We start from the raw sequence: 22,853 nt of genomic DNA, 5'->3' as shown, positions 1-22,853 counted from the left end.
GAGGGGGTGGTGATCTAAGTCGGGTTGTAAGAAATAAGCATTTAGTTTAGTTTTCAGGGAGAGACACAAGGAAGGGACTATCAGCAGATTAAATATTTTGAGCCAAGGCACAGAAATATGAATATTTATGTTGCATTTGGGGAACTGTATAGTCATGTCCTGTTAAGTAGCTCAATGGTTTTGAATTTAAAGCGTGTGTGTGTGAATCCCTTGAAGTTCTCATTATCATGTGGAAACTCCTATGAGACTACATAATAACGGGAGTTTACACTTTTTTGTATGTGACTTGTAGGATTGTTTTGTAAATGAGCGATACTTTGGTAAAGCCTGCCATAGTTCGTTTTCTGATAATAGGGTGAATGGCAGGATCTGAAGCTAAAAAGGTAGAATAGATTCATGTTGTGATGCACACAAAATACCAGGCTACTGAGTGGGTTTAAGGGTCATGTGCATTAGGCATTTGGTAGCCATAAAACATAAGCAAAGGAAGTAATAGAACCAGTTCCATATATGAGAATTTTAAATGCACTGCAGAGAAAGAACTGAAGGCAGAGGAAATGGAGGCTTGGGAACAGTTGTGAAGCTGTTTCAATGGACAAGGAGCTTGCTGCTGCTCCTGGTGATGACAGAGGAGCAGACCTGAATTGGGTGGAAGGGACAGGATGAAGGGAAGAAAAGAGGAGAGACATGACTGAGGGAGAACCAAAAGGATATGTTCATGAATGCAATGTAGGGCATGAAGGAAATAGGAAGACCAAGATGTCTCATGTGATTATTTTTAGGTATCTGAATGGCTGATAATGCTACAAGTAGAAGTAAAAATGCCCTAGAGAAGGAGCAGGTTTGGAGGTCGTATGGTGGAAATATAATAGGTTCCATTTGTGCTTGAGATTCCCTTTGGGGATTTTCAGGAAATGTCTAGAAGGCAAATGAAAATTCAAAGTTCCATTTCAGGTTGGATTTGCTCATAGTCACTGGTGTATATCTGATGATTGAAGTCATAAGGGAAAGAGAGTGCTTGAAATAGGGCTGGAAAGGGAAACAGGGAGTAGATCAAAGATGAGCAAGTTTTCAATGTTTGAATTAAGTTCTGTGGAAGAATTAGAAAAACTTAAATGCTGACATTCTTACAGAATCTTATAATGATGGGAAAGAACTTTAGGAACCTCCTAGTCCAGTGATTTTTAAATGTGTTTTAATGCAGTACACCAGAGTTTCAAGAAAATCTAACTCTGGACTCTAATAATTAAAAGATACAGATGGAACTTCTCTTGTTGAAAGAGGGGAGATTGTGCCTATTCACTCGGAATTCCCTTCTTCATTTTTCCTTCACCACATGGCAACTACTGACTCCTCTCCAGAGAGCCTGTTTTTTTTTTTTTTTTCACTCATTTAACAAACATTTATTCAGTTTTTTTTTTTTTTAGTATTTTCATTTATTTATTTATTTATTTATGTCTTTGATAATATATTGTCAGACAAAGTAATAATGAGGGACATACATTATGTATATTTATCACATATGCCAATATATTATGGCTTAAAGTTATTAGAGATTATATTTGAGTTTATATCCATTCATCTGTTGAAGGGCATCTAGATTGGTTCCATAGCTCAGCTATTGTGAATTGTGGAGAGCATGTTTTTTTTAGAAACATCAATATACTTTCCGTATTTTATAGAAACTGGAGTGATTGATTGACATGATCAATGTCACACAACTCATTGGTGACAAAGGGAAAACAGGTTGATTTGATAAGCTCCACAAGAAACAAAGGAACTAAAGGAAACAGGGAACTTACAGCCACTATCAGTGGTGCAGGCAATATGTGGGTTTAAGGGACAGGGTAACATTCCAAGTTGTAATGTTCAGGAGAGGTCTGCAGGAATGGTAGATTTTGAGAGGCTAGGAGAACACTTAGTGATTCAGTTTCTTGTCTATTTAAAAGTCAGAACTAAAGGCTTGCACTGGGTTGGAGAAAGAAAGTGGGTCTATTTTAGTCAGATTTTGCATCAGTGTGACCAAAAGATCTGACAAGAACAACATAGAGGAGGAAAAGTTTTGTTTGGCTCATGGTTTCAGAGGTTCAGTCCATGGTCTGTCTACTCCATAGCTCTGAGCCCAAGATAAGGCAGACTGTCATGGTGGAAGGGCATTGAGGAGGTAAGCAGCTCAAGTCATGGTAGCCAGGAAGCAGAGGGAGAGCTCTGTGCACTGGGGGCAAAATATAAACCCCAAAGGCATATCCTCAGTGACTTCCTCCAATTATACCTTCCCTGCCTACCTGTGGGGGACACCTCCTATCAAACTCATAATAGATCTTTCCAATATCTACAAAAGTAGGCATTTTTCATATAAGTTGTGATGCAATTACTGCTCACATTCTATCCAAATTCCAGTAGCAGTAAAAATTTTATGGTGGGATAGGGAGGTAAGTCAGAGTTAAGAAGAGCTGTAGCTTTCTTTTTCATGCAGAGGGTCTTTGGGAAGGCACCTTTGGGAGGTGATGTCTTCGTAATGTGTCTTAAAGCATCTTTGCAAAGCAAACACAGTCTTCCTATTAGCATGTGTATTTATCTAAAAGAGGTCTTTTAAGAGCTGCTGATGGAACATCTGTTTTTGTTACCAATTGGCATAGAGTGGAAACAAATCTGTAGCTACCATAATTAGTGTCTAACATGAAAAACCCAGAAAACTCTGCATTCACAGAGTCACTTTGAGACACTGGCAGAATCTGCCAAGACTGAACACTGACCCAGTGATTCCTGGGAGACCTTGAGGAAAGTCAATTAGTTTCTGAGTCAAAGGAATCTCAAATTTTTCTAAATGGCATTGCTGCCATCAGAAAGTTCTGTTCCTGAATTAGTAAGCTGCTACAAGTTCCAAGCCAATGTTCTTTCTTAGAAAGATGCTTATGGGATGTAAATCTTTTAAGTATGTTTTATTGTACCAATTGTTTCCTTTACAAAACGTCCATTGGTTTGTTATTAAGTGGTCTATTTAATAGTGTCAATAAATTCTAAAATCTGAGCCTGGGTATTGTAATTTTGGATGTTTTAATAGTTCCCATTGTCTAAGTTACTTGGCTTTGGATCATTTGCTTGAACTTTGTTTGCTTTAATGGTCTAGAAAAAGTCCCCCCAACTACACAAAGTTGGTTTATTGACAGTTGATATATGCGATCCAAAACTAGAATATAATACAGTAAGTTATCAAACATTATGTGAATGGAGTAGGTTTACACAATGAAAAAGTGGATAAATGCATGTTTCAGATGAAAATTTCAAGCAAAAATTCAATTTATTATAATGTTTTAATATATTTATTATTTTATGCTAACTATATATAAAAACTGTCTAGGAAGAGGACCGGAAGATTATGATGAAAACTGTTAATATAAAGATATAATATTAAGTCTTGATTACTGGCACCAGTACTTTATAGTCTCCTGGCATAGGAAAAACAAAAATTTAAATTTGATTTCTTATTTTCATAAGCAACATGGTTTTATTACTTAATCTCTTCAAGAGTTATTTCTCTCAGGTGAATAGCAATACCTTTTGGAATTTATTAGAAGGGAAACATGAAACAATTAGGCAAACTTTTAGTATAAGGGCTGGGATTTTTAAAAATAATTCAATAGGCGTTTATCCTTATCATCATTTATCACTGCCATCACCACTATCATTATTATCACCGTTACCATCACCATCACCATCATCACCACCAGGTGGTATGTTTCTCTGGGTCCTTTGAGAAGGAGATACCAAGATGTTAAATAAAGCAGAAGATTATTAGGAAGAAATACCATGAAAAAAAATGAGAAAAAAGCCAGGAGAGGCTGATATGCCTATGAAATAAGTGAAGGAGAGAGAGAGAGAGAGAGAGAGAGAGAGAGAGAGAGAGAGAGAGAGAGAGAGAGAGAGAGAGAGAAGAAAGTTTGAATAAATCATTTAGACTGTCATACCATTAAAGAGAAGTTCAGTAAGGTCTTTACGTGATAGGTTCTTGATCTAAAGTTGCTTGTCAGAAGAATTCCTCATCTTCCGGGAACAGGCCTGCTGTAGCAGACATGCCCTAGGAAGCACTGGTTGGGATCATCCCAGGGAAGTGTGGCCTCAATGCAAACACTGTGAGGGTTTCAGGACTGGGCCTGGTCAACCTTGAGTTTGGAGGTTTGCAAAATGCATTCAATGGCTGTCACAGACAGAATTGTTGGTAATTAAAAAATCTTCCCATATTTTGTAGTTTATTAATTTTCTATGTTTAATCTGCCTTATTTTTAACGTTTGGGAAGAGATGAAATACAAAATAAAAATATTTCCTTTTGCTTGAGTAACATGAAATGTTTGTAACTTGACCAAATCTATGATAGTAGCCTAGCTTTTCACTGTGCTTGAATATTCTGGTAAGGCTGTGCTATGACTTCAACTGGACCTTTCCATGAAAAGTTTTATTTTTCTGCTCTAACTTTAATTTCTATTTAGAAACCTGATTTGATGAGAGTGTGAAAGTTTAACTGTTTGTAACAGGATTCAATTAAAATAGGTCATTCTTGGGGCTTTGAAAATGGTAAGTGGCCTTGGGCAAATTGGAACAAAAGTTATAAAATTCAATTGGATGCATCACAACATTTAACATCTTTAAGGAAGACATTTTGCCTAATAGATTCAATTTAAAAATATTTAGTGTAGGTCATCAGCTTAAGCACCTAAAAATGTGTTTGTTTATTTTTTTCTCCCTTTAGTTATAACTAAGATCAGGACACCTGGACTCTGATCGACAAAATAAACAATTTGTGGCGGGACCTTGAAGAAAAGTCAATTAGTTTCTGTGACTTTACCAGTAGGTTAAAAAGGAGATTGTAATATTGGTGAATAATGTGCTTAGCGATGTTTGCATAAAAGATGCTTTGTCATTGTAAAGTATTATTGAATATTTATGGTCTACCAGACTGAGCCAAATGGCCCAGAGGAAAAAACAGTCAGATTTATGTAAACCTTGTTCAGTGTCCCAGATACTTCAGGATGGGTGCTCTATATGTGAATGAATAAATAAATTGTATATATATTATTTTAAATTTTGAAGGTACATCAATATTATCTGGGGTGTTAGCCAATGTGCCTGACCTATGACATTGAAATGAAATGTCTGCCTCTGGGTATCTATTTCAATCTCATAAATATTTTTAAAGCCAGAGATATTGATGGCAAGTAATGTTTTCTTACGGTTTTGTATCTGCAAATAAAGGTAAATTATATCTTTACCTAAAACCTACAAGAAATGATTGTTGCTCATCCATGGGGTTGCTCTTTGAATTCCTCAGCTGGAATCGTATATCTTATAAATCTTTTTTTCCCCTTTATTGAAAAAAAGTGTTCTACTTACTCTCTGTATAGTAGTTTTCTATCACCTTATCATGAGAAATCTGAGTCTCAGAGAAATAATAATAATAAAAAATATTAGCTGTAAACACTGCCCAAGGACTTGATGGCTCTCACTGAGCCACACAATGCAGATCTATTGGAATGTAAATAGGTGATAGGCGACAAGAGGCACAGAAGCAATTTGTTTGGATTGGGTCACTGCTTAATCCAAATGGGTTCAGCAAAAGAATTCATGAAACGTGACAGTGGGCCAAGAGGAACTTGCTGTGACATTTCAGATTCCTCTACCTCTTCTAATTAACCATTTCACATATAGCAAAACATACAGTACATACAGACCCAGGGAGCCCATCTGTACCAAGTACAGACCTGTCTGTGGGGAATGGATGGTTCTGTTCTCCTCAGGCAATGGCCTATGACTCAATCATACCTCAAGTTGAACTTTTAATTTCTATGATCCATTGATTCTGAAGAGCATTTTTCTGTAAGGCAAAAACTATACCAGCTTTGCCTTATGATATAGCCTGACATTAAATGCACTTGGATATATAGCACAGATCTAAATATACTGCAAGACTAACAGATATTTGGAAACATCAAAACCATGTAGAGAGAAAGCTTGTCATCCTGATAGTGATAGGAAAAATGATAATAACAATAACAGCTGCTTTAAAAAATTTGCCATTTGCCAGTCAGGGTGCCAGACATTTTAAACACATCCTTACAAAATCCTTGCAAGGTGAATATAATTATTTCCTTTTGACTGAGGAGGATGCAGGATCAAAGAGGTTAAGTTGCCCAAGACCAATTTGGACCTGGGTCTTTAAGTCCACATTCCCATTCAGGCAAATCTGGAATTCTTGCCTCATTAGTTGCTGAGGGGAGGGGTTCAGAATTCTGTAGGATGCAAGTATCTGGATATATGACCCATCTTTTTTCACGACAAACCCTTCAAAGAAACCTCTCCCCACCTTCCTCACTCTTCTTGGGAAATGGGAACTAGGATTTAAGCCTCAGAGTTATGCCTTAGTATCTGGAGCATTGTAGTGCTCCATAAATATTTGTTGAAACGATAAGAAAAATCCAACTGCCTCTGAAGACTGGGATTTTCACTCATCTAAAAAGGATACCATTGGCCTATTTTTATGAATGTCAAATTTATATAGCCATTCCAGAAGACATGCATCAAAATGGAATTATTGAAAATAAGATGTTCATGTTTAATCGAGTAACAGAATTCATTTAACTTGCCCAATTCATAAGATAGATTCAGGAAGTTAATTTTGGAGTTTAATTGTGTCATATGATGAAAATCTGCAATTCATGACTGATAGGAAAATAGTGAACATTGAGTTAGTTCTTATAAAAGTTTTGGACACAGGCCAGGCATATTCCCAGGAGTCAAGGCTTCTTGCAGTATTTTGTGTTTCACGGGATGTCAATAAGAAGTTACAGATTAATAGCACCTTGTAATTTCCATGCAGTGAAGGGAGGAAAGAGTTAAAGGGCTTAATGAAGTTTAGCAAAGGGTGATGCTTCTGGGCAATGGAGGGTTGAATGTAGGGCACCTTATGCATTTTAAGCATTGTTGTTTGATCCCTTGTCCCGTAGTTATGTAATATGAGAATTTATTTTAGTTTTTTAGAAGGAAAAAAAAAAAAGCCCACTGCAAAAAGTACTTGCTGCCCTTGGGGACGGCTTTTTACACTGTGTTTTGTGTAAGAGCCGTTCCTCCTGCTGCAGAACCCTGAATTAGGATGAATGTCCTTCTTAAGGGCTGAGACCAGAACAATGACTGAATACCAGCCAAACCCGAGGAACCCAGAGATGTGTGGGCAGAACTCAGTGGGCTCAGCCAACAGGCCTGCATGGTCACCAGCCTGGAGCACCAAAGCAACTCAGCCATCCGCTAGTCCAGAAAAAGATGAAGAATTTTGTCCTTGAGAAGGCCAACTGGACAAGCCTGTTCCTTAAAGCCCTGGTTACCCTGAGATCTGACACTAGGGGAGGCAGCCCACGAGGGAGCGCAGCTTGAGTCCTAGGAACGAACTTATCGTTAGCTCCAAAGACAATTATATGCTGACTCCCAGTGGGTCAGTTTTAAAGGCTTTGACTCCAATAACGCATCCCCAAAATTCACCCTGTCAACAGGAAGATCAGGTATTATCATCACTTGTGTTGTATAGATGAGGAAACCGATGTACAGGAGGCTGAGCGAATTCCCTAAGGTCACAGAGATTGTAACCCATAGAGAGAATTACCACATAGAAAATATTAATTACTATAGAAAATATCATTAATGGAGAGGGAGTCAAGAGCATGTCTTTGTTCAGTCCCACTTGACTTACAATTTTACTTCCACCAACTGCTAGCTCTATGACCTTCTCCAAATCCTTGAACTCAAGGAAACCTCAGATTCCTCATATTTAAATGCAGGGGGCAGGGTAACATTAGTAGTTATAAAGCATTTGAAGTGCTTAGCAAAGTGCCTACCCATTACAAAGGCTCAGTATATGATATCTACTATTATTATCACGGTGTTTTCCCTACTATACTGTTCCATCTTTCCAAATGGGGCTCAGATTAGCATAGCAGCAATCAAGAGTTGTAGCCAGCATAGAGGAATACAATACTTTGAAGAAGTGTGGAGGTTTTCTTCCAAAGGCATAGAGAAAAGTGTCTTTCACTAGATAGTGTGATTCAATGCATAAGTGACTGAATGCATAGAGACTTAATTGAAAGATAAAAGAATAATTGCAGTAGAATGGCAGAGGCAAAAGCAGTTAAGACAAAGAGCTGCATATATTAAACACGACTAATGTAAATGAAGAAGGAGTCTCAGAAGTCTTTGTAGCCTAAAGACACTATGATCATCAGAAAACAAACTCTACCACGGGTACAGGGTTGCAGGCCAGAAGGTCAAATCCCAGAACAAAAGTTGAAATATTTCCTCTCACTGCTGATTTCTGTAAGAACTTACCACTGTTCTGAATTAGCAAACCAGTAGTTGCATTGCATTCTGTTCTGTATTGTACCTGTAAGTAAATGTAACTTTACTCTTGTTTCCCAGGTTTCCTCACACTTGCTCAGCAGGGAGAGCTCTTCTCTCCCTTTTCTTTAGAGGCGAACATAGGTGGCCTCTATTTCTCTGGATGCTTTAAGGTCTATGACTTCCTGAATTTTTTCTGTTCACTTTTCCCAGTGCTGGGCCCTTGAGAGGTTCACTTACATGAATAGATCAGTGGGTTCCATTGTCCTGTACCTTCTGTGTGGACTTGATCAACGGGAAACACTAACGAGAGATGGGAGGGTGGAGCAGGAGGAGAGAGAGGCCAAGTATTTGCTCTCCTGGTTCCCTCCCTGCTGGATTGCCGTTGGTCGGCAGTGTCCCTGCTCTTCTGCCAGGGAGCCCTGGGCAAACGGCTCCTCTCTGCTGGTTTTGGAAGCCAGCTCTGCCCCTGGCCCCTTTATGGGCAGTAATGACTTCCTGCTGTTGCAAGCCCTGAGGTGTCCCACCATCCCTGGTTGCTCTCCCCAAACCCTGCTCACACCATTGTAAATAGTCTTTTTTATTAAGCTCTCCTCAATTATTCAGTTTGAGTGCCATCTGTTTCCTGCTGGGACCCTGGTTGACACATATGGCCACTTTAAGTTGTGAAACGTAGTCTAACTTTGGCATTTAGAATCATCAAACTATGAAATGGTTAAAAGTTCAAAGTGGATTCAGGGGTAAGTTTTTCTTAGTTTTTCTTTTCTTGAGAAGGGGCTGAGGTCATCTCTTTTCTGTCCCTGTTCCTCTTATTTTGTGTTATTGACTGTGGTCTCAATCTGGTTGGAGGTGAGATAACAAAGGAGAAAGTTTTTAAGGTGGCTTCACTTTCTCTGATTTTGGCAGGTATTTGGGGATGATTCTTTTTCCACTGGGCATTTTTGTGGCCCCTTCTTGGGGCGTCTCCTAGTTCCTTAGGTGCAGATGATGCTCTGACCTCTGGCTCATCACTTCCACTCTCCTGGAGCAATCGGAACACTGACCTCAACTTCCGTCGAAGTTGAATACTCACCCCAAAAGATATATCTGAATCCCAATCCCTGGTTCTCATGCAGGCATTATTGAGATAATGATATTGAGAGGAAATCATCCTGTGTTTACCCAAATCCTGTGTGAGTGTCCTTCTAAAAGAAAAGGAGACACCGAGACACACAGAGGGGAGGCACAGGTGAAGACAGAGGCAGAAACTGCAGTGATAATTCCAGAAAACAAGGAATGCCAGGCATTGGGGGCAGTCAGCAGAAGTTGGGAGAGATGCAGGGAACTAATTCTCACTTCTGTGATTCCAGAGGAGACCCATCCTGCCAACACCTAGATTTCAGACCTCTAGGCTCTGGCATCATGAGAAAATGAATTTCTGTTGTTTGAAGCCACTAAATTTGTAGTAACTTCTTAGAGTCATGCCAGGAGACAAATGCAAAGTCTATTTGTCCTTTCAGGCCTCCCTGGACAGGTGCTAAGTCATCACCATGGTTACTCCCTCCCCTGGCCCACCTTTTTCCATGAGAAGCTCAGGCACAGTGTTTGCTTGTTTGTCTCAGGGCCTGTTGGGGCTTACTAACCCTGCTGCAGTTTCCCATTGCTTCCTTTCTGTTCCTTTTCTCCTTCTCCCCCTCCTCCTCCTCCCTCTCCCCCTCCTCCCCTTCCTCCTCCTGGTGTTTCTTCCTCGTTCTAAAAGGACAGTTGTCTTATTCAATTAAGGCCCCTCTCTAACAGTCTCATTTAGACCAACTGCCTCCTTAAACTCTTTGTTCAAATATAGTCATATTCTGAGGTCTGTGGAGGTAGGACTTCAGCATATGGATTTGGAGGAACACATTTGATCCATAGTAAGTGTTCTCTTCCAGATTAAGTTGAGAGGAGAAGGATCATTCCCCTGACTTGTTTGAGGCATGCAACAAAGAGCACACTGACAGTTCTCTTCAAGGGACTACTTCCTGATGACCACCATTAACCTCCACTCTTCACACATCTATGTCTTTGATGTGGGTAAGAAAGTCAGGAGTTGTGACTCCTGTTTTGGGGTAGTGCCTTTCAGTGTTTGCAACTGGGTCTGGCACCCAAAACACTATTTTTATGTTGGTGCTGATGTTGACATTCTGTTTTGTCTTGTTACATGTGTGTCCTGTTAGTTACAGCTATGTCTCTAAGACTAAATATTCAGTGTTCCTTAGCTTCATTCACCCTAGTGTTCTTTTTGTTTATCTCAATTGTTTTTAAATCTTATATTATAGTCCCACTTCAGTACTGCTAAGTAGAAGAATATCACAGAGTAAAGAAAAGAAAGAAAGAAAAAAAGAATGAATAAAGCCATTAAGATGGCTGGTCTATACTTCTTTGAATCTGCTGGATTACTGTTATCTACATAATCCCTGAACTCAATAAATATTTATTTCAGTTCAGTCAATTTTAGTGATAGTTTTTTTTTTTTTTTTTTTTAAATTAGACAAAGTTGTCAATAAACTTTGGTTATAGCTCTGTCTACAGTGGAAAGGAAGTAAGAAATGGTGGATCTCAGTTCATCAAATCACTGCTTTCAAAATATTTGAAGAGTTTGGGGTGTTATCTCTCATGAAGTAACGGTGTAGAATTGTCTTATTTCACAGATGGTCACCTGCACCTTGAAGAAATAAACTTAGTGACAAAACTGAATTCCACCTCCTTCCATCCGTCAAGTTCCTAGGGAGATAAAAACACCAAGGACTGAGCTTGAGTCTTCCAGTCTGCGATTGTAATTCATATTTCAAGTGCTGGCGACACTGGTCTTGGGAAGCCTTGGGAACTTCATTTCTCAGCAGGGAAATCCTGGGGAGTATCATTTGTCTGGGACGCTGTGAGGGTTCTTGAAATACTGAGTCGATCGTAGTTTCTTGGTGTCTGTGAATGCAGTGGTCCAACCATGTGATGCCTAGCCAGGCTTGTCTGTCTTCCAAAGTGGAAACTTCTAAAAATCTGCACAGTGAAGTCCAACTTAGGAAAAATCCATTTTAAAGCACTTGACTGCATCAAAGGCGTTTGTCTTCAAGTTTTTGTTTTTCCTTAAGACAATGTTAGTAACACAGTAACACATGTTCCTTAAAAATCATTCTGCTTGGGACTGGGGACATGGCTCAGTTCATAGACTGCTTGCCTGTCAAGCACAAGGCCCTGGGTTCAATCCCCAGCACTGCAAAAAAAAAAAAAAAAAAAAAAAAAGAAAAGAAAAAAATTATTCTGCTCATATTTCTGTTTAAGATTTAGTTAGAATTAAAAAAAAAAGTTCCAAGTGGACCAATTGGGGAGGGTGATGTGTAGGCTTGTATTTTGCTGCTATTAGATTTTCTTCCATCCTTCTTTCCTTCACATCCATTTTCCTTCCTTTTCTCTTTTGTGTTTAGTTGTTGTAGAAGGTACCCTGGATGAATTGTAATATTGTGAATTCCTCAAGGGTGTTAGAAAATAATTTTTTTGTTGCATTCCAGTTTCTGTTTCTCTTGCTCTTTCACATGTGTAAATATACACATCTATGTACATATACACATATGTGTCTGTACCATAGAGGACAAGCTTACAAACTTGTAAGTCAAATTTTTTTTTGTCAAATTCTGAGAAAGTCTCTTATTGTGTTAGTGGCATTTTTAACATATCCCTACACATATAGAAGTTTCTTCTCATATATTTCAAAATTCTACTGTTAGGTACATAAAAGTTCATGATTACTATGTAGTTTTGATGGACTGTAGATTTACTCATATGAAAATATTTGCCCCATTCAAATGCTCTGTCTTTGTATTCATTTTAACTAATATTAACATTGTCAACTCTGCTTTATTTTTGTTAGTATTTGCATGATGCTTTTCCTCTTTACCTTTATTAATTTATAATTTAATTTTTATCATTACCATTATTGCATTTTTTCTTACATGTCGGTATTTCATATTTTCAAATGCTATTGTGTCCTTTTGTGTTTTCTGCTCTCTCTTCCACCCTTTCCTCCCTTTAGATTTCCTCTACACTCTTTCCCATCCAGTGGGTGGTTCCCAGGGGAGGCCCTGCTGGTATCCTACCAGGCTGTTTTCATGTCTGTGTTGGTTGTCTGCACTTGGCAGGCCTCATTATTGGCCCTGCCACTCAATTTCAGTATCTCGTCACTGGGATGACCACAGTGCCCTTGCTCATCCCTCTGTGGTGTCTAGGGGTGTTATACCACACTGTACAGCAAATTTTTGTTCCTTTGCTTGACACCTAGATCTTATTTTTCCTCTCTTGGCTTATCTTTATTTTTCCTATTTAATTTTTCATTTTATCTTCGTAATATATGCACATAGATTAAGAACTGCAATACTACTATGAGATTTACACCACCAACAAGAAAGAAAGGTCTTCTATGTCATTCTGTTGTACTTATTTATGTTTCCCAAGGACAATATTTTTTAACCTTTTCACTATTTTTTTCTAGTATTTACTTCTGTTTCTAAATGTCATATATTTATAGCTATAATTTGATTTTCTAGTTGAAAATATAATATCAACTTATGGAAGTTTTTTATTTGTTTGCCTGCTTATTGCATGATGCAAAGCAAAATTTTTCTTCTGTTTTCCTCATTTGGTATTTTTTGCTTAACTTCCCTTAATTTTCCCATAATTTTAGTATACATATTGTATACTACTGAGCCAGGTGTGTCCCATGACTATCTTTCTTTAAAAAAAAAAAAAAAATATATATATATATATATATATATAAATATATAGTTTCGTTTGAGAGTTAATAATTTTCTTTGTTATTGTTGTTGCTTCTTTTCATGTGATCCTCTCATGAACTTGTTCCTACCCTGTCTGCCAGAAATGTAAATTGCTCCTTGATACGTTCAGATACTTTATCAATTTCTTTTTTTCCCCCACAAAAGGAGGCATCCTTTCTAGAACCTTCCATCCTCCTGTGACATGGTAATGAAATGTGTTCTGTATGGTATGGTGGCTCCCTTTGCCTTTGGAGACCGCAGGCCTTTTTGGATTAGTTTTGACTACAAGGTGCTGCTTCTAGATCAAGAAATCCTTGTTCACTATAATCTCAGAATTTCACATAGAATAGTTACATTTTATATACTTCATAAATATTAGTTATGAAAACAAATATTTTCTTCTGAAAGCACATCAGATTTATAACTGTTACTAGCAATTACTTAAATATTTAGCCTCTTTCTTTCTTTCTTTCTTTCTTTCTTTCTTTCTTTCTTTCTTTCTTTCTTTCTTTCTTTCTTTCTCTCTCTCTCTCTCTCTCCCTCCCTCCCTCCCTCCCTCCCTCCCTCCCTTCCTTCCTTCCTTCCTTCCTTCCTTCCTTCCTTCCTTCCTTCCTTCCTTCCTTCCTTCCTTCCTTCCTTCCTTCCATATTGCGAACTGAACTCAGGAGCACTTTAACACTAAGCTACATCCCCCCTCCTTTTTATTTTTCATTTTGAGACAGAGTCTCACTAAGTTGTTTAGGGTCTCACTAAGCTTCTGAGGCTGGCCTTGAACTTGGGGTACTCCTGCCTCAGTCTCCTGAGCCACTGGGATTATGGGTGTGTGCTACTGAATCTGTTCACATTCTATCTTAAAAAAAATTAACAGTAATTAATTAGAACAAATTAAAAATTATAAAAAAATTATCTGTAACTTCTAAGCATGAGGATGACATCTGCCTATTTCTGAAACAATAGAACAGTAAGCATTAACGTTTCTGTTTCACATGAAGTGGGGTGCACAGAAAGCATTTCGCTCAGCACGTAGCATTCTCATATGCCATTCTTGCTCCTGGAGAGGCAGATGGACATTGCCTTGATGGAGCTCAAAGTAAAGAAAGGCAAAGGGAGATTGAAAACAACTCTAGCTCTTTGTGTTACTTGTGCAGTGTTGAGAGGGTGGTGTGGTTATGGTGGGGAGTCCAATATGCCCCTGAAAAGATGTCACATGCTAGCTTCATTTTGGGGATGTGAAGGAAGCCCATACAGATGTAAACATCCACTTAATCTACTCCTTACTTCTTGACTTTTTACTTATACATGATTTCCTCTGTGCATATAGATCTCAAAGGACACTGTCATAGCAATAGAGAAAATGACATGATGTCATTTGTAATGATGTCTTATAAACCAGGAGGCTGGCAGCCCCATAGACCCACTCACACAAACCAAGATACTGATTCTTAATCACAGGCAAGTGTGCAAATACTGTTGTTTAGAGTGTTTCCAACATGTGTACTCTAGTGTCAAGAGCAGGCCACAGAGAGGAGAAAAAAAAAACGGGTCATAACTGATCATGTCCTGTGTCAACCAGTTAGTGCTCAATGCATTGAGTCTAGAGGGGGAGAAAAGAATGAATGCTGAGAACCTACTATCTGCCATATGCATTTTTGCTTTGCCCATTTGATTTTTGCCAGACCTCTATGGAGTACTAGATATTAAACTCCTACTTTATACACAGAGAATTCCCAATGAATAATAAGGGATGAAGACAGAATGTAAACTTATCTGTGCTCCACTCTAGAGTCTCTGCAACTTCCATCATACTCTGCAAACTTGGAAGTCATTGATATGTGATAAAATATCAATATTTTACATTTTTGTGGGAGTCTCTTCTATAACTTAATAGGATGGAAATTCTAGAAACCATTTTATCTTTTTCTGAGTAACTAAAATGAAATACATGATCTTATCATTTCTGGTAAAAAATATTGGAATATTGTTAGCCAGTGTTTAGGCCCCTTGTGCCTTTTCTTCCTGTCATCCTCAGCATGGCACCTGAATTACAGATTTGTTTTTCTTCTTATTGGGTTCATTGTGAGAACTCTTACTAATTTTAACACCTGCCTTAAAATGTTTTCTTTTTGTCAAACCTACTCAGCTCCTAATGACAGTGCTAACTCTTGAATGCTTACTTGTTCATTTCCTATTGCCTTTTTTACATGGTCTTTTTTTTTTTTTCTTTTTTACTTGTTCTTTTTACTTTTAGATGGCAGTAGAATGTATATTGACATATTATACATACATGGAGTATAACTTCCCATACTTGTGGTTGTATGTGATTTGGAGTTATACCAGCTGTGTATTCATATAGGAACACAGGGAAGTTATGTCTGATGCATTCTACTGTCTTTCTTATTCCTACACCTGCTCCTCCCTTCATTCACTTTTGTCTAATACAAAGAACTTCTATTCTTCCCTCTCCACCCTTATTATGTGTAAACATCCACATATCAGAGAGAATATTCAGCCTCTGGTTTTGTGGGATTGGCTTATTTCACTTAGCATAATAGTTTACAGTTCCATCCATTTACTAGCAAATACCATAATTTCATTCTTCTTTGTGGATGAGTAATATTCCACTGTGTATATATACCACATTTTCTTTATCTATTCATCTGTTGAAGGGCACCTAGGTTGGTTTTATAGCTTAACTATTGTGAATTGAGTTGCTATAAACAATGATTTGACTGCATCACTGCCTATGCTGATTTTAAGTCTTTTGGGTATCCCATCAAGGAATGGGATAACTGGATCAAATGGTGGTTCCATTCCAAGTTTTCTGAGGAATCTCCAATCTGCCAGAGTGGTTGCACCAATTTTCAGTCCCACCAGCAATGTATGAGTGTATCTGTTTCTCCACATCTTCACCAACATTTACTGTTACTTGTATTCTTGATAATTGCCATTCTGACTTGAGTGAGATGGAATCTCAATGTAACTTTAATTTGCATTTGTCTAATTGCTAGAGATGTTGAACATTTTTTTCATATATTTTTGACCATTCATATTTCTTCTGTGAAGTGTCTGTTCAGTTTCATTTATTGATTGGGTTATTTTTTTTTTTTTTTGGTGTGTGTGTGTGTTAAGTTTTTTGAGTTCTTTATATGTCCTGGGGATTAGTGCTCTATCTGTGCTGCAGGTGGCAAAGGTTTTCTCCCATTCTGTAGGCTCTCTGTTCATGTTCTTGTTTGTTTCCTTTGCTATGAAGAAACATTTTAATTTGATACTAATCCCATTTGTTGATTCTTGATTTTACTTTCTTGCACTTTAGGAGTCTTGCTGAGGAAGTCCATTCCTAAGCCAACATGATGGAGATTTGAGCCTACTTTTTCTTCTAGTAGACACAGGGTCTCTGGTCTAATGCCTAGGTCCTTGATCCACTTTGAGTTGAGTTTTGTGCACAGTGAGAGATAGAGGCTTAATTTCGTTTTGCTACAAATGGATTTCCAGTTCTCCCAGCACCATTTGTTGAAGAGGCTATCTTTTCTCCAGTGTATGTTTATGGCACCTTTGTCTACTATGAGATATCTGTATTTATGTGGGTTTGTCTTTGTGTCTTCTATTCTGTACCATTGGTCTTCATGTTTGTTTTGAGGCCAATACCATGCTGTTTTTGTAACTACAGAATACAACAATATGACTCTTAGTGTAGTATAAATATTTCTTTACATATTTAAACTATACTATGAGATCTTCAAAGGAAAGTGGAGCAACACACATTTTCATGGAGTGAAACACTAATTCATGAAGCAAGACTTTATTTTTTTCAAGATTCACCTAAGTTGAAAGTTAACAGTCTTCAAGGAGCTTAATTCATTGGTATTGGTATGGTTAAGACCATCATGTCATGTTTTGATGGTCATTGTCATCAGCTCTGTGATCTTGGGAAAATTTTCCAATCATTATGTACCTTAGATTTCTGCTAGGATTATTTGGAACAATAATCATACATCTTCTAAGGACTATTATGAGGAGAAATGACCTCGTTGAATTGATTTGTCGGTGTTGGATTGGCAGAGAGCTAATTCTGAACAAATGGCCTTTACTATGAACAATTAAATGTCTTACAAATTTGTTCTGTTGGACACATGATGAATAAAATAATATTTGTGATTGATGTGCATAGTATAAAAATGATATCCATATTCTCATTACATTTTCAGAATCCCCTCCAATATTGCCTCCCTGTGCCCCGAAGTAACCATGCAAATGAATTTTATATTTGCCAATCACCTTGCTGTTCTTTGTGGCTTTGCCACATAAGAATGTATAGCTAAACAATTCATCATTCAGTTTTACATGTTTTGGACACTGTAAAGATGGAAATACATCATGTACATATTCTACTTCTTTATTCCCCCTCCAATATTATATTTGGAAAATTTGTGCAGCTTGATCTATGTAGATGCAGTTCATTCATTCTTACTCCTATAGAGTCTCTCGTTGTAGGAATCGTCTACAGTTTGTTTATTGTCTGGATAAGAGAAATCTGGGTTGTTTCCAGTGATTTTCTTTCTCTTCTTTATTTCACTTTGTTTTTGCAGACGAGGCTATATATGATGACTCCAGGTCTACATTTGTAAAAACAGAGCATGTGTTGGTACAAGAATTCTGGGTTTTGGTACACGATGTGTTTCTCAGTTTTACTAGATCTTTCCATGTTGCTCCCCACCAGCACTGTCTATGCATTCCTGCTGAGCAGCAATCTCTCCAGTGCTTCATATTGCCCAACTTTGAAATTTGTGCCAACTGTGTGGGTGTAGAATTGTATCTCATTGTGGTATGCATTTGCATTTCCCAGATTTTTAATGATCTCTTACATTTTTAAAAATGTTTGCTAAATGTTTGTTTTTCCTTCTGTGAAGGAACTGTTAACATCTTTTGTCCATTTTTTTCTGTAGTCTTTTTGGTTTTCTAATTGAAATTTCAAAATATAATTATAGACCCATCAATTTCTTGCAGTTCTATCAGTTTTTTGCTTTGTGCATTTTGAAATTCTGTTATTAAGTGCATAAATCTTTAGCATTATGTCCTTTTGGTCAATTCCTTCCTGGAGTTATTTTGTCCTAAAATCCACATTGATATTAATATGGCTAGTCTAGTTTCTGACTACTGATAGAGAGGTTTATTTTTCTTCCTGTGTGTTTCTACTTAAATATCTTGCAGGTAACATACAATTGAGTCTTGTGTTTTTATTCAATCTGATATTCTCTGCCTTTCATCTGGGTTGTTTAGACTTGTTTATATTCAATGATATTATTGACATGGTCAAGTTTAAACCTTAACATCTTGCTATTTGTTTTTTACTTAGATCATCTGTCTTTTCTTTCTTTTTTCTGACTATTTCAGATTATGTTTTATGCTTCTGATACATACTCTTTGCTGACTTATTAGCTGTAATTCCTTGTTTTGTTATCTGGGTGCTTCATTCAGGAATTTATAGTGTACATCTTTTAACCTGTCACTGTCAAGTGATATTGTACCACTCCATGTATAACCTAAGACTCCTAGCAACAATGTCCTTCTCCTTTACCAGTCTTTATGTTAGTGTTGATGTGCAATTCATTCCTATGCAAGTTAAAACCCCTGCCCCTCATTCTCAGAACAAAAGCTTGTATCACTACCTGCTCATGCTGCTAAACCACACTTTCACTTTGTTTTCTGAACTACTTAATTTCCTGTCAAATTAATGATGCACTAAAACCATATTTCCTATTTCATCCAGGACATATACTTGTTTTGAGAATGATTCAGATAATAGGGTCGACCCAGAAATGGCAACCCAGAAATGTACATCATAAAGAAAATTGTACTGTAGGATATGTGCATAATTTCAATTAGAGAAAATTCCTAATAAACAAATGCGTTCTTAATACTATTCTTTTAGCAATATTTGTGCTGAAGTACTATGGGTGCTGGCAGCAATATGTTCTTAACAAAATATCAATTATAATTGTTTATTTTCAATTCAAAGCTCCGTTTCTCATTGTAGCAATGTTTAGACATGTTTTGTTTAATAAGCACATGTTGAAAACAAGCTAGTCCACATAACTATGTTTTCCTACTTAGTAATATTTATTTCTTAAAATAGTCAAAACAGTTTTCGTCAAGTTGATGGACTGCTTTCTGACATAGAAAGACTGTATTTTGCATTTCTGAGCTTCTGTACACTGAGGAGTATTGCATCAGTTGGCTCTTTGTTCATTGCTCCAAATCTTTATTACAAAGAGCAGCATGATCAAGTGGAAGGACTTGGACTTCTAAGATCTGGATACAAATCTTGGCACTGTTACTACCCAACAGTGTGATCTTAGGCAAGTTACTTATCAGTGATATGGTGAAGCAGCTTGTGTTGGCCCATCAGAGGCTATTGTTCAGTTTCTGGCACTTTCATGAGCTGGTTCTTAAACAGAGTCATTTAAAACAATAAACAATATATATGTATAAATAAATAATTCAAATTAAAAGTTAAGGTAAGCTGGGTGCAGTGATGTGTACCTGCAATTACAGCTGCTTAGGAGCTTGTTTCAAATTCAAGATGAGCTGGGCAACTTGGTGAGACTCTATTTCAAAATACAAGAGTACTGGGGATGTAGCTCAGGGGTAGCGCATCCGCCCTGCCCTGGGTTCATTTCTTAGTACTGCAAAAAACCAAAACCAAAGCCTACTTACTCATCCTCCAACTCTACCTTCAGTTCTAGCACGCTGGTTGCTGGAAATTGACCGTGGCAACCAATTCTACTACAAGTAGAATTGCAAGTGCTGAAAGTCAGTATTTGATTTATCATTGTGTTTGTGGTCTGGACCTGATCAAGAGTCAACAATTGTTACGGTTTAATGTGAGGTGTCCCCCAAAAGCTCACGAGTGAGACAATGCAAGGAGGTTCAGGGTGAAATGATCAGATGATGAGCGTTGTAACCACAGATAAGATTTAATGGGTTGGTAACTGTAGGCAGGGAGGGTGCAGTTGGAGGAAGTGGATCACTAGGGGTGTGTCTTTAAGGTTTATGTTTGTCCCTGGTGAGTGGAACTCTCTCTGCTTTCTGATTGCCACATCCAGAGCTGCTTTCAACTGCCATACTCTTCTGCCATACTGTTTTGTCTCAAGTTGAAGCTAGACGAATGGACTCAGCTGTCTATAGACTGAGACCTCTGAAACTCTGACCACTAAACTTTTCCTTCTCTAAAATTGTTCTTGTCAGGTCTTTTGGTAACAGTGGCAAAAAACAGACTAAAACAACAGTGCAGATTAAACTTAAAATATTTCACATCTGTGGCTGTTGCATTGTGAGTAGCACAAAAATTGAGGAAACATTCTTTCAGTATTTCAAAACTGTTATATGATTTAGTAAAGAAGTAGCTCATGTCACTGGTGAACAAGTCAAGGTCTGGTACATCTTTGTTTTTTTCCTTTCAGTTTGCCTGTTTATTTAAGCAAAAATACTAACAAACTGTCATGTAAAAGCTGTGTGTTTATTAGTTTGCAACTGCACAATGACCACCAATGTAAAAATTAAAAAAAAATCATTCTATGACAATTAATTGACTACATGGAATGTACAGCAAGGAAAATTGCATATTTTATTATTTGTAAACTGTGTCTATTCTTTGTATCAAGAAAATTGACAGTAAACCCATGTACATGTCTATGTGTGTCTTTTGAATATAGCCAGTACTTAAATATTTACCAGCACACCACTGCTTAAACTCTCCAAGATTAAGCTCCTTCCTTTATTAAATCAATTATTCGAAACTATGAGTACCATACTTGAAAAAATTATATTTTCATATTTGTGTTTGTCTCCTTCTGGAAAGTACTATACTTTTTAACTAATCTGGACTTCTTTGTGTAGGTTTTAGTATCCCACTTAGAGATCAATGCTCCCTTTTGCTTTTGTCAGAGATCCTCCTTTTAGAAGCTTCTCCTGTCTCCCTTTGTTTCTCACCCGCAAATGCTACTACTGAGACCACTGCTACTTTCATCTCCTCCCCCACCCTCCTCCTCCTCCTCCTCCTCCTATTCCATGGATTGAGCCCGGATGTACTCTACTTCTGAGCTACATCCCCAGCCCTTTTATTTCATTTTGAGACAGAGTCTCCCTAGCTCTCCCAGTCTGGCCTTGAACTTGAGAGTCTCCTGCCTCAGCCTCCCAGGAAGCTGAGATCACTTCCTGTGCCCCCATCCCTGACTCATTCCCGTATCTTCTCATCTTCCATGTTGTGCTTGGTGACTATCTCTAACCCTGTTGGAACTGTGCATAAAATATGAGTACAGAGATGCTCAGGGAGGATGTGAAAGATGTTCCTGTAATTGTTTTTGTTTACTTTGCTCTGACTGTAAACTCTTTTCTTATATCACAATTATGATGGGATATTTTAGGCTTATGTAAAGGGATTGTGGCTAATGTAGTGAACAGTCTCCTGTATGCCTTCTCCCTGGTTTAAGGACTGAAACACAGAAGATTTCACTAGAGGCCACCTGTGCTCTTCTCTGGACCCACAGATCCATTTCAACCTGAGGACAACTACTAACCTGAATTTATCAGTCCCAGGAATGTTGGTGTACTTTGGCTTCATATATATATGCTCAGAAAACATACAGATTGTTTTATATTTCCTTAGGTATAAAAACATCAAAATAATGTATATATTCTTTGTAATAAAATTAATAGACTATATTTTAGATCAGTTTTAGGTTTACAGAGACACTGAACAGGGAGAGACCTCCTCTGACTCTACCTCACAATTGAGTGAATGTCCTTCCCTGTTCTCTGTGAAGGTAAGGGCCATGACACTGGTTGTTTGGCATTTGCCTCTTATGTAAATTTCCCAAGAACCTGAGGCACAATGTAGTTCGCCGCAGCATCTCTTGTACTAGGAATAGTGCTTGATACAATACATATGTGGAATTGATGGAGGTATGAATAAATGAATTTCAAATACCAATATCATATCAACAGGGAAAATGAGTGACTTCCCACAGATAAGAGACTGGACCATTACAGGCTCCTCTGTCGGATAATAGGAAAATTGGGGTTGTGTTCATTAGCTTTTGTTGCTGTGACAAAATGCCTGAGAAAATCAACCTGAAGGAGGAAAGACTTAGTTTGGTTCATGGTTTTAGAAATTTCAGTATGTGTTCACTTCACCCTTACTCTGGTCATGGGAGGGCCTGGTGAAGCAGAGGTATTCAGTTCAAGTCAGACAGGAAGCAGAAAGAGAGAGGGGGAGAAAGGGAAAGGAAGAGAGGGAGAGGGGAGAAAGGACTGGACAAAAAAGGGAGGGAGGGAGGGAGGAGAGAGAAGGGAGGGGAAAAGACATAGACCCCAAAGGAAACGCTCCCAAGGATTCATGCCCTTCCACAGGTTCCTCTTACTATGGTTCCGCTTACTACGGTTCCACTTACTACAGTTTCCACCGCCTTCCCAAATGGTCTGTTGGGCTCTGAACTCTTTAGTCCTCTGATGAAGTTAGAGTCCTCATGGTCCACAACTTCCCAGAGGCTCCGTCCCTGAACACCATGGCATTGGGGACCAAGTCTTCAACACACGAGCCTTTGGCAGAAACTCCAGATCCAAACCATAATGGAGTCAGGTGTGGAGGGTCAGAGGAAAAGGTCCCAAGACTCTGTGGTGTGCAAGGACACGGTGTG

The 22,853-nt window shown here is 38.0% G+C and overlaps 1 protein-coding gene across 1 annotated transcript in view; it reads left to right on the top strand.

Annotated features, from left to right (window-relative positions):
• The window catches only part of LOC306670183 (cytosolic beta-glucosidase), a 109,661-nt gene that overhangs the window by 17,453 nt on the left and 69,355 nt on the right, over positions 1 to 22,853 (top strand). The gene's annotated exons all lie outside the window — the stretch shown is intronic.

The sequence above is a fragment of the Sciurus vulgaris genome (assembly GCF_902686455.1).
Source record: "Sciurus vulgaris genome assembly, chromosome: 9".
NCBI classification, from domain to species: Eukaryota; Metazoa; Chordata; class Mammalia; order Rodentia; family Sciuridae; genus Sciurus; species Sciurus vulgaris.
This window is presented reverse-complemented; position numbering and strand designations above follow the sequence as displayed.